Consider the following 13,492-nt stretch of genomic DNA (forward strand, 5'->3'; position numbering starts at 1 on the left):
TCTTAGTCATATAAATTTTCATATAAGTCCATCAAAACCCATTCCAAAAATGTCTCAGTCTCTCTGAGCACCAGAGTTGGAACAAAAGAGTGAGTCCTTTAAAGTGCTTTTGGAGCTTCCAGGGATGTTAAATCTAATTGCCCTTAGCATAACACCTATCCACAAAGGTTGAAGTAATGGAAAATGTATTTTACCTTTGTACAAGATATATTACACAAAGTTTATCATGGCACCGTAAAGTCAGATCTAACTTAGTTCCTGCAAATTTCAGGCAGAAAGAAATTAACCTTTGATGCTTCACTTTGACTAACCAGTCCAGAAAAATGTGTCTTCTCATTGCAAACATGCAATATATGACACAGAATGGTATGATATTATAAAATACCAATTTGTGCACTCGAGTATATATGTGTATTCATATTTATACTCATGGATATTTATAGCAATGCCTCTGTGTTCCAAGAAACAAGACATTATGGAGAGTGGGCAAAGATTAATTGTGATAGAAATCTTCTTAAGACAAAGCCAGAACCAGCATTATTTGTTAATACCTTTAGAAGCTGTATAATTATCAGTGATAAAGCTGAGCAGAAATTTTCCAGTAAAACGGCTGTTCATGACAGACTGATCATTTGCTAAAGCAGACCTTGCAGCATCACAGGCAAAGTAGCATCGGGAACTTCTTGTTTCCCTGGTGGGGTCCGCAGGGCTTTGGCAGCCCACAGAAAGATCAGCCTGGGTGCTTTCCTGGGACCAAGGAAGTCCTTGAGATTTAGGTCAACCATCTGTTCCATTTCATTAAAATATAAAATAAGAACTAGAACAGAAACTTTCATTATTTTCCAGAATGAGCTGTCTTTCACTATCCTTCTACATGAGTTCTTTCATATTCTTATGTCTATCCGAATCAGTATTTTTCCCCAAACTCCAGAATCTCTGGTGGAATAACAACCCCCGGCTTTGTTTGTAATGGCTCTGTCACAACCAGTGTTTTAGAGGTGTAGGAAGAGACTATGTCTGACCCAGAGAGCTCCTGATTTTAAAGATGAAAGAGGGAGAAGTATACGACCGTACAGTCTGTGAACAGGAAATCGGGACAAAGGAACCAAGAGTGGATTTTTTTCCTCTGAGAACTTTATTTCTCAGCTAGAAATCTGATCTGCAGTGAGGCAGCCAAGGGACAAGCCGTGTTTATAATGCAGCCAAGGACGCTGTTCCCTCGGTTCAGTCCCCTGACACACTCAACACTCCTAAGCTGCGTCTACTCTATAAAGGCCCAAGAAAACTTAAGCAGCCTAAAAAAAAAAAAAAAAGGAGAATTTGCAATGGAACGTCTTCTTAACCAGCATCATGGAAAAGTCACGCTGTTCTGCATATAGCCTTCAGGGTTGTGTCTCTAACACTTGAAATCCTGCCCAAGCCTGGCTTCGCTCGCACTAACAGGTACTCTGTGTGCTTCTGCATCTTTTCCTACAAGCAAATGTTGCAACTTTCCTATTGCGACAGCTGTAATAGGCATTCACTTTACTCTGTTTTTCCTTAACACTCCCGATTCCTTTTATATCTAGTTGGGAATGCACTCAAGCGCTAATGGCACTTGTTCAGCCATCCAGAGAAGGAACAGCGTCACCTTTCTAGCTATTTGTATTTCTTCATTTTGGAAATCTGAACTTTGCCAAGATCCAAATGCCTGATATTTAACTTAGATTCATTCTTCTGAAGGTCAGAAGGCACCATTTAAATTACCTGGCAAGACAAGATCGACATCTACTTGGAGAAAGGAGGTTTTAAATCAGTCATTCCTTCTTCTTATTTCTGTTTTGGGTAGTAAGAGGGTTCCAGGTGCCAGATAATTAAGTCATCACTGACAGATGACACAGGTGATAGACTTGCATCCATATGCTATCACTTCAAGTTTGGTAACCTCAAGGGATGTGGCTCCCGCTGCATGATAGTGATCTACAGCTGCTGGTGTTTGCTAATGGGTCAGCAAAGGCTCCTCCTGCCACCACCTGATGGAAAAGCCCTATGGGGCTGAGAAGTGTAGCTTTAAAGGCTTCAAATACACCATTTAATGGAAAAGAACCTGCCCTGGGGTTCCAGGCCACGAGCACTTTCTGCAGGTGGTCCTATGGGGTGGTTCAAAGCTTTGGGAACAGCATCAGTGCAGTCCTGCACAACGGCAAATAGTCTGAACCACCTTACAAGCCACTTCCAAATCTTTGAATCTCCATGTGAAAAATGGCTTGAATGTTATAGGAAGAAATGGCACTAATAAGCCCTATGAACCCCATTGTAAGGCAAAGCAAGGAGAGCTGCAGGGGAGCTAAGGGAGCGTGGTGACAGCCAAAAAATTCAGAAACTCCTTCGGCAAACAGGGAGAGAGACATACCACCACCCAGGCAGGTCTGACATGAGAGTTTTGAACAGGAGCCTTCAAAGTTTCATTACTAGGCTCCTTTTTGTAAGGCAGGGCACAGCAAATACTCCATTTAAGGCTTCTGTGGAGTAGAACCAGAAATATCCAGCCTTGCAAACATCCTCACCAGCCAAGCGCAGAGCCGAGACATGCAAAATGAGCGCCCGTCAGCTCAGTGCCAGCACAACAGAAGGCAGAAGTGCTTCAAGGAACTTGTGACAGGTTCTCTGGATGCACCAATTCAAGACGGGCCAATCCCTGCTCGAAATGTGCAAACTCTCACACTCCTTGGCATGACCGCGCAGCCAAAATGCACATTTTTTAAAAGATTCAGAGAAAACACAACCAAAGGGACAGGAACGCAGAAGAATTTGGCAATGGGAAGCAGATGCTTCCTAGGGAGGAGACAGGACTTAGTTCAAAAAAGGTTTAAGGGAAAACTTTATATATAGCAATGAAGTTGCTGAAGTCTATTTTATTGCAGAATATCTAACTTACAGGGAGGACTGTACTTTAAACAGTCGCACTTAAGGAAGCAACTCTGTGGAGATTCACTCAGAGGAGTGAGGCAACTTAAGTGGTACAAATATCAGAGCTCCGGCTGACCTACAGCAGCTGCTGCTGGCAGCCACTGCAGCCATCCATCACAACCCAGGTTACCCTGTTTTTGTCATTCACTGCTCTCTAGTCCCTCTGAAACCCAGAGGTGATGTACCAGGGATGACCAAAGTGAGAGGGTGAGCTGGTGGGAAGGGCTGAATGCGACAGAGAAGAGAAAGGATCAAAATGCATATAAGGCAAAGAAGCAAAAGTACAAAGACTCAATACAAACTCCAAAGTTGCTAGCAGGAAAGAGAAACATGATAATTAGTTTTGAGGAGGAAGGTGGTACAGTCCAGGCTTGTTCCTGGCTAGTGGGATACAGGATTTTTGTTGAACTTTGCCTGACAACTGTAATGAAGCTAAGCACTGAAACAGGAAAAAATGAAGGACAGGCTGACCTGTGAGGGATGAAGTTATCTCCAGAAAGAAAAATGGCAGGTTTTAAGGGAAAGGACACAGGAAAGGGTAGAAAGTCCTACAGGAGAAAGAAGAGAAAATACATCAATGTTCTCCTTAATTGCACTAAAAATGCAAAATTCAAAGCAATCTTACATTTGTTTCTTCTCATAGACAAGTATAAAATACATTATTCCAAATGGACCACAGTTACATCCTGAGTTGAGCCTTTGCTTCCTTCAGTTAAAAAAAAATAAGACACTTGTGGTTCTCTGGGCTTCAGTCCTTTTCATACTGGTGTTAATTTTATTTTTCAAGTTGAACAAAATCACTCCTCATTCACATCTTAGAGACTCCTCATAAAATTAGCCTGGGAAAGCAAGAAAATTGGACTAAAATTTTTGGACTTGCCTTGGCTTTTGAACACTCCTAAATAACCCATGTTTCCTTGGAAATACTCCTCCTTTGACCAAAGTAAACCTGCTCTATTTCCACTAAGTGTCATAAGATCGTACCTCCCTCCAGTGGGACCAGAGAGTTTCCTTCCTATAAAGCTGGGTTTAAAGGCCAGCTGCACTCCTGAGGCTTCAGTAACAGCCTGCAGTCTCCAGAACACTACATGCCAGAAACCAGCATCTATATGGGCTCACAAAGGCTGTAAAACTTCTTGTGCAGAGTGGAAAAAATAAAAAAAAAAAAGGCAGGGAGCTTTGCCAGACACTTTCTGCTTATTTGCACCTATGCCCAATGCTTTGCAGTCTTTTGCAGGGGGCATCAGAAAGTCACCCCACAGCAGCCCCGTGACGCAGGGACAGCTCTCGGACCAGGGCTGGGGCACAGCCCATGCTCCCAAGGAGCTGCAGTAGTTTTGAGATGTCTGCATAGAGATTAGTCTGCCTGATGTCCCTGGAGAGAAAACTTTCCTTTGAGGCACAACTTAGTTCCAGTCCTGCCACAGAAATCCATTTGCAACCCTGCTGACACACACGAGACGCCTGCCTCAGCTTCCCCCGCCAGAAAAAATGTTAGTATGTCTTGGGCACTGAAGGGGCATCCATTTCTGAATCACATACTTGGAAAAGTAAGAAGCGAAGAAACATGAAATAAAAGGACACAGGTCCTCTTTTTGAAGAGGACTTGAGCTTCTGCAGTGGTTTAGTGTTGCAGGGACTGATGAGACAGGCTCTTCTCTGCACCTACCAAGAATCTTTGGCTTCAGGAGAAGCAGCTTTTCCCAATCTGGCAAGTAGGAGGAGGGTGTAACAGGTAAGAAGAGAAATATTGACCAGGTAAATATTTTTCCTCCTTGCCCAAAAGCAACAAAGTTCAGAGAGAAAGTGAACCAAGGGGAGAGCTGACTTAGGCTGTGCCATTTGCTGCTTTGAAAGGAGCTGAGAGGAGCTGCATTCACCTGTTGCAAAGACACAAGAGGCAGTTTCAAGTGCAGTAGAGAAAAACCAGTGTTCTGATTGGGGTGGGTGATCAGGAGCATCCTGCACTGCATGTGGAGCAAGAGAGACAGTAAGGCACCAGCCAGGCACTGGTCAGAGGAAGAGCAATGAAGATAAACACTTTGCAGATTAATAGACTTTACCCCAGTTAGCCTTCCTCCTCTGTATTTTGTTTTCTTTGCAAGTGGTCTTTCCCCATGAGTTGGTCCTGGCAGCCTGGGGTGAAGCATAGAGTGCTTTTGCCTCAGGAGCCTTTCTCCTAGCAACAGGACAGTCCCAGCTCCTGGTGCTGTTGGAAGCTGTGGTGAAGTCTTTCATCATGAAAGAGAAATTTCTTCTATTGAGGGAGCATTCAAAAGCCACAAGGGGCCACACAGATATCCAAGAAGGCATAAGCCTGTTTGAGGAGCTTACAACATAGGAAGGAAGCAGCAGCACAAAAGGAACACCAAGAGAAGACACAGACAGAGGGATACTGGATGCTTTGGTGTTCAGGTAGCCAGTTGTTAACTCCTTACTTCAGTGTGGTTTTATTATTTCTCTATATAACCATTTGCTTAATCAGCTTCAAGTCTCCAACTGTTAGCTCCCCTTCCAACACAACAGAAATACTCAGTTCTGAATGGGAAACACAAAGCACAAAGGTACCTTCATATCTCTGATCAGCCACAACCTCCCCTCAGAAATCAGGCAAAAGCAGCTCCCAGACTGCTGCCCTCACAGGTCAACCTAAATCTCTCCTTTGCAGAGGACAGCTGATTTTGACTTGAACACTGCTGTGCCTCATCCTGCAAGCTGGCATCCCCGTGCTGAAGTGGGAGTCCCTGCTAACGGCTGCCAGGGGAGTACCTGGTCCTCTGCACCTGCAGGTGTTGCAGAGAATGCACGAGCATCCTGATGGCACAGGACTGATGCTCCAGCCACATGGTGACCAAAGGCAGATCCCTCCTCAGGCGCCTGCACTCATCCTTCCCACCACCTCCCTCTCGCTGTGCAGACACCACCACAGAATCTGCCCCAACAATAGAGATCTGGGACCGTCACTTCTGACATGAGGCTGACTTTTGTCAAAACCTATCATTAGGACTCTGTTTCCCCACTGTTTTGAACCTTCTTGCGCACAACATTGAAGCCTCAGATTTGTCAAAACATGCAAAGGTGCTGCCAGAGGCTGAGCAACTCATTTTAGTCCCTTTACAAAACCATTTTAAGGAAAGAAACAACATGTCAGGGCGATGCCAACAACTGACTGTACCAACAAGGAAAGATTTGACGTACTTTTCTATGCTGCAGTGACTGTTATAATAAAAGACAGCAGTGCATTAGTGAAAGATTTATGCTAGTATTTCAACAATGGAAAACATGAGCTTTGCTGTATTCTCATTCACACCGAGACAGGCAGTGAGGGCATGTCATGTAACACTATTTCCAGGAATGATGTTACAACTGAAGAAATGCTGATCTGCTGGTATGGTAAGACAATTCCTGGAAGCAGGACAGACCCTTGTATTATTACCATTGCAGAGGGAGGATTTGACTGTACAACCTCTTATCCCGAGCTGTTTGGGAGGGATGGCTTGCCTGCTTACGAAGGGTAGGAAGAAAAGGTGAGCCAGAAAGCCTGGGAGAGCTGCTGCGCCGCCACGGCCCCCTCTGAGCAGCAGCAGCTCCCTGGCACCGTCATAGGAGCCCTCCATGCCAGCAAGCACAAGTGCCAGCTAATTGAATTTGCTAATGATACATTCTCTCAAAACCCTTCGCCCTGCACCCACCATTTTGTGCTTGCAATTAAATTACAAGCAAAAACACATAAAAAGGGGGGGAAAAAAAAAAAAAGCCATGTGGTGTCATTTGACATTTAGATGTCAAAGTAACTGATTGACAGGGAAAAAATCAACAGTGAAAGGCCTGTTCCTGCCAAAGCCAGCGGGGAGGTTGCCAGCGGCATTGGGAAGAGCAGGATCGGGGCCCTTATGGGCCAACTGGATGAGACAACGTGGTGGGAGAGAGGACGTGCAAGCCCCGTGCCAGGTTATCCTGGCCCTGAGAGATGCGGGAAGAGGCAATCAGCCACCTCCGGGAGCATCTCGCTTCATCCCACATCCTCCAGCATGGGGGTTTGGGACCCATGGAGGGAGGAAAGGAGGAGACCCAGACACCTTTGTGGGAGGGTTGTTCTGTGCAGGGCCTGGGAAGATGCAGTTTTCCCACCTTGTCTGAGGTTTTGACATTTTGATGATTTTTTCCTGCCCCTTTTTAGGATAAAAAAAGGAGGGATTTAAAAATAAAATTAATTTCTGAGCTGAACATTGGGGGAAAAAAAGCAGAGTTAAAGCAAATCACTCATTTCGATAATTGTGAAATATTTTCTTAAATTTTTTACCTTACAGATTTTTTTATTGTTTTTAGCCTAAAGAATAAAGTAACGAAAATCTCCAAGCAAAAAATAAAAATTTTAAAATGTCAAAACCTGGACAGTTTTCATAATTTAAAAAAGATTTTTTACCCAAATCCTTTTCAAACCGAAGAGATTCACCACAACAAGCCCCATCCTGCAAAAAGCCTCAGCAACGGTAAATATGATGTTTTTCCAATGGGATTAGATGTTCACTCCCAGATTCCTGGCGAGCCGAAGAAGGGAGACCTGCCTTGGGGTCAGTGAGGTGGGAAGGAGCCGGGGCTCTGCACACGCGTGCACATCTGCACGCTCACACCCGCAGCCTCCATCAGCATCTGCGTGTGGTCCGGGAGTGCAAAGCACAGCTATGGCCACAAACCTCTGGTTTGAGCGAGGGAAAAGAGAGAAGAGAAGAAAAAAAGAAAAGGAAGGGACTTACGGTTTCATCTTTTCTCTTTCACGGACCTCACGTGGAGGTTGGGTAAATAAGGGAGGTTTTGGGTCACTGCAAGCAGCCTGGATCCACCCACATGGTGCTCGACTGCTGAAGAGGTGAGAAGGCACAAATTCCTATAAGAGGGGAAGAATATTAATAATAGAAAATTAAAAGCTTTCTCTCCCTCAAGCTCACTTACCCACTATATATCTATAACAAACAAGGTACATCAGTGAGCTTCCTTGCCTGCCTCCATCCCTGCCTGCAGCAGCATCTCCTGCAGATCCCACAGACCACCAGTGGCGTGGGTTTTGGTGGGCTTCAGCTCAGCCCCCCACAGACCAGCAGTGAGCAGACAGTGGGCACTGGGACCTGTGTGTGTTTTAATGGAATGGACAAGGTACGCACATGGAGTTAAAATAAAGCTTTGGGGCTTTTTTTCCTTCTCTCAGATGCAGGTGGGGCTATAAAACCCTGTTAGCATGAGTCAGAGAGCCAGACTTGGCAAAGCTTGGCTTGCCATTTTAAAAACAGAGCACTAATTAAATCAAGTAACAACAAGGAAAAAAAATATATCTTTTTTTCCAATAACTAATCCAGCCTGAAATGAATTAAAAATATTTTACCTGGACTGTATTCATGTACAGAATAAAGCAAAAAAACATGCCTTAAAAAAAAAAGGCTTGGCAAAAACCTAATGCAAATTGCTCTAGCATGAAAGTGCAGACTTTTTAAAGCAGTTTAGGTAGATTTAATCATGAAGCTGAAAGCCTCCTTCTTTGAGGAGAAGCCAAGTGAATAGTCCTCACTTGGGCATTCTTTGTAGGGGAGAGAGGGTGGGACTGTCAGAGTCATTCGGAATATCCCATTACAAACTGTTACTAACAGGTAAAAAGTGTATCCTTTATCTTCCAATCTATATTTTACATCCTGTTGTCGCTATAAGAGAAGCAGCAAGTAGGTTCATTAAGGCAATGCTATGGCAGATGTTCAGGCTTTGGGCTGGTCCTGTATCCCCTACAGAAAAATCTGCCCTTGCTCATAAGCCCTAGCTGGCCGATGCTCCTCTCTGCCCCAATACTGTCCCTGACACAGAGATGCTGAACCGGTCCTTGCAGCACATCTCATGGGCACAACCAACCTGAAAGAGTTTAATAGCCATTACAGGGATTTCATTCCCCCATGCTCCTGCTTCATGCAAACATTTCAGGAAAATGAGATCTATTTTGAACGTGCATCAATGCGGAAAAATGTTCATACTTCCAGTACTCTGCAGTTCCTTGGCACTATCCTTACAGATTTCCTTCCAGTTTTTTTTTTTCTTTTCTTAATCGTATGTTGTTTATTAAAAAAAAAAAAATGTATCTTAAGAAACGTTAGTATGAGTGAGACACAGAAAATTAGTGTGAAAAACACTCAGTAAAAATACTGGAATGTGATGGGAAGTAATCTATTTTTAAAAAGCAGCTAATTCCTTCTGAGCACGCCACACTTGCAGAATTAGTTAGCAACAGTCAAGCTTCACACAGGAGTCATGGGATAAACTTATACAGCTTGCATTGTGCAGGACATCTGATTGGCTTGTCATGGGATTCTCTTGCCTATAAAATTACTTGGGGCAAAACGATGCACAAATCCAGCTCACTGTACATGATAGTCATGCCATTAACTCCAACAGAAATCTGCTCGCCTGAATAAAACAAGAAAGACTTGTCGGGCAATTTCTATCAGCACAGTGAGCAGTAATAGATACAAAGCACACAGCCTGCAGTTATTCATTCTGTAGATTTATTTTTATTGGGAGCTATTTACAGAAGTATCTGCAGCTGCACATTTGCGGATGCTCAGGCCAGGCTGGACCACAGAGAATATACCCCAGGCGTGATCCCCAGTGCAGCAGAAACACACTGGCTCCCCCCGCATCTTCATCTGCTGCAGCCGGTGCGTGTGGTGTGCAGGTTTATACCTGCACCCAAATCTGCCATTAACTTCAGGGACAAATTTGGCTGCCAAATAAAAGTGATGTCTGATCCAGTCCCCTCGGTGGGTGGAGTACAGACCCTGTGCCATGGTGGGGTCTCTATAACCCTTCAAGCCTATGCATAAATCTCATTAATGGTCATTAAAATTCCCGGCTGGTGTTGGAAGGAAAATAGACATTGATTGGTATCCGGGGGAGTTCCAGGGGAGGGAGGAGGCAGCGGAACAGTGCAGCTCCTGATGTGGCTCCTGCTCCTCTCAGGAGCTCTTCTGTGGGTTTGGGTGCAGCTCACCAAAGCACAGGACCAACAACCACCACAGCTCCAATGCCAAGCTGCCAAGCTTGTCCCCATGCTGTGCCAAGCACCTCGCCTGTGTGAAGGTGGCTCCGTGATATTTCTGCAAGGAACAGGAAAGTCAAGGGTCAATGACTGAAAAAAACATGGGAAAAGCAGTGCCACCTGAGACTTTCCAAGTCTCCCTTGCATCTTTTCACTGAAGGCATCTTTGTTTTGGTTGTTTTATTCTTTTTTTTTTTTTTTTTTTTGAGAGTATACATTTAAATTACATGTAATAAGATAGTCATGTCAGATTTTGTTTACAGAAGTTTACTGTTCAAGTCAGTAGGGAAAATAAAAATCTATCGTCTGTGGCTTTTAAACAATAAGAACACAGATTTTTTTATTAGCACTTTATTTCCGTGCAGACAGGAACATCATTGACTATCACTGTTGTTTGCTGTTAAAGGCACAGATTCTACTACCTTTCCACACATAGAATATTCCCATGGCAATCAGTGGAAGTTTAGCATAAAGAGCAAAATATACTCCATCATGTTGTCTCTCTATATAGTAAATGCAAATTTCTTACCAACTATAAACTTGAAAATTTCTTGCAGTGCATTGCAACAGAAACCTATTCTCAGTGTGTAATTTGAATGTTCAGGATGTGTACATTCCCAGTGGAGAGCCATTTGTGTGTGTGTGTGTATGTATAGAAGAAATGAAATGTTAATGACTTCTCCATCTACATTTCTATACCTGTTAGCTTTTCCTACTAGTTTTCTTCTGCCCTTCAGAGTGCTAATTGTGCCTGTAAAAGTCCAGGAAATTTGTGTCATAAATAGTTTCTACCTATTATAGCCAATGAAACACATACTGAGACAAATATATGGGACTAAATCACAAGTTATTTCACTAAAGTCAATGGGGTTACTCTGCATTTTGATTTCGATTTGGCAAAGCATGTGGTCTAAAGCTGGTCTTGGAGCCAGGAATAAAATTAGGCGCATGCATACATACTTGTCTGGGGCTTTTTTTTTTTTTTAATTTATTCCATACAGGAAGCAGAATTTAGCTAAACCTATTTCATACAATTTCCTTGGGTTTGTCACTATAGATAATAGCTAGGAAAATAGCAGAAGTGTACCATAAATATGACACATTTGCCAGAGAATGGGCAAAGAGGAAATACTGATGCTGCACTTGAATCAGTAATAGTGCTGATTTTGATGGCCAGGTTATTGCCAACTGGTCATTAATTTTGCTCATAGGTTGGAAAATAATATGCTTTCCTATGTTAACTAATTAATTTTGTATATAGGAGAAAAAAAAATGCTTTGGGTGTGTTACCCTCTTTGGTGGATATATTCAATCCTTAAAGCTAAGTTGCTCTTTTTTTTCATGTGGAACAGAATTGTATGCATGTCTGTTTTTAAACAAGGGCACCTGCATTAAAAATGTCTATCCTCATTAGATCCATTTTCTCAATTAAATTCAAGTTTCTATGTCCAAAAGGCATAAATCTGGGTATCGATTTAGTCATAAAATAATGAAACTCCCAGCAGTCTTCTAAACCCATTTTACTTGGATGAGCGTATAAGCTTTTAAAATATCAAGTTATTCCAGTATTTAATACACATAACTGCTTCCAGAGGTCTGAAGGCAATAAGGCATATCTTCCCCACTCCATTTGAAGCGCTAAACTTAGAGCTAGCCAGTCCCTCACTACTGGTTTTAAGGCTTTTGACAATTTTATTCAGTGTGAGTTTGATACTTTCTCAACAGGGGCCTTATCCCCCGAAGCCAAAATCAATAACCTATCAAATCAAAGCTCTATAAAATACCAATGGGCTCTTGGTGTTTTGCTCCCATAAATACAATTCAGCTTAACTCTACACTTCAAAAACAAGCTGATTCTACATTTACTGGCCCGTTCCAACAAGTTAACTGTATTGTCAACATGTACTTCAAAAAATTCTCTTTTTAGGCAACAAACAATGATCTAATCCTTGTAAAGAATCAAAACCATTTCCACTTACTTGTATTCAAGGGACAACTCTGAGTATTTGTTTGTGGGGGTTTTTTGTTGTGTTTTGTTTGTGGTTTTTTGTTGTTTTTTTGTTTGTTTGTTTGGGGGGGTTGTTTGTTTTTGTTTGGGGGGTTTTTTGTTTGGTGGGGTTTTTTTCCAAACAGAACCATATTTTGCTGCACCAGTGCATGTGTTATCTTGTTCAAAGGAACGCTCAGATGATCAAGTATAACCTGCATGGAGATAGCAGGAATCTGGGTAAAGCATTTAAGTTTCCTGTGGTCCTATTTTTATGTTAAATTTGATTTCACAGTGCATAGATCAATGCTGGTAGACAAGCTTTAAGGTGCATTGGCCTCTTATTCGTCTGTCTACTCTCAGGGCAGTCTGAAAATACAAAAAGAATAGTAAATTGAAGCAATTTTTTTAAAGGCCGGTGTGTTTTATTTTAACCTTTTCCACTCCTCAAACACATGCTGAAGTTGCTGCTTGAAAAAACAAAATCTCACAGATGAGCATTTTATGAGTGAAGAAACCTCCCCTTCTGCTGCAAAGTTAAGTGTAACAGTGAGAGGAGTAACTTACCTTGTTAAATTAGAGAAAATTCCACATACGTTTTACCCCAGCTGGCAGAGTTTAGCAAACCAACCTGCCCTGTATAATATAACAAACATTCTTCTGATAACTGGGAGCAATGTTTCAAATGCAGTGGGTTTGGGAGGTGTTTGATCTGCTGATGCAAGCTGTGGTTCCTTTCCTTCCTTTCTTGTTTTTAGCACCAGAAAGCACAGTTCACTACTGTGTTATTCCAGGATTTGCACTGCTACATAACTAAAGCAAAGGACCCTTATTGCTCACTGTTTTCAAATTATTTTAGAAGAACTGAACCCTCAGGTTTCACTGAAATTGCACACACAGAAAACTCAAGTAACACCATGATGAGTTATCCTCCAAACACAAGTATTTTGATTATCAATCAATATGAAATACAATTGCTCCTAGCAGTTTCTTATATACAATCTTGAGTCTTGTTCAGCAGCAAGACTACTTTCTAAATATAGTCTTGAGGTCACTGTGTAAAAAATGTAAAGTGTGGGCACATTTCAAGTGCAGTTTTATATCATAAATCAAAATTAATGCCAAAAACTTTAATTCAAATTAGTGTGCTTTGGTTCTGCCGCTCTTCTCTCTGATTAATTTATCTCTAATAAATATTGAGAGGTACTTGTTGGGTTTTGTTTTGTTTTTTTCTGGATGGTCTTTATGTAGCTCCCCCAGAGTAAACATCACAGGAACTTATTTATGTATTGATCTCCCTGGCGTCCTCCAAAAAACCAGTTTTTTAGTACTACATTATTCCAGATGGGTCCTTATATTCTTGACTCTGTTCTACAAAATTAGTAAACACATTTTCTTTTATGTTAATAGAAAGGAAATGTTAGAGTGATTGTTTAGACCCAGTAATATCATCTGGAATAATCTCCTTCCACTGTTCATTT

The sequence above is a fragment of the Streptopelia decaocto genome (assembly GCF_964273445.1).
Source record: "Streptopelia decaocto genome assembly, chromosome: 8".
Lineage (NCBI taxonomy): Eukaryota > Metazoa > Chordata > Aves > Columbiformes > Columbidae > Streptopelia > Streptopelia decaocto.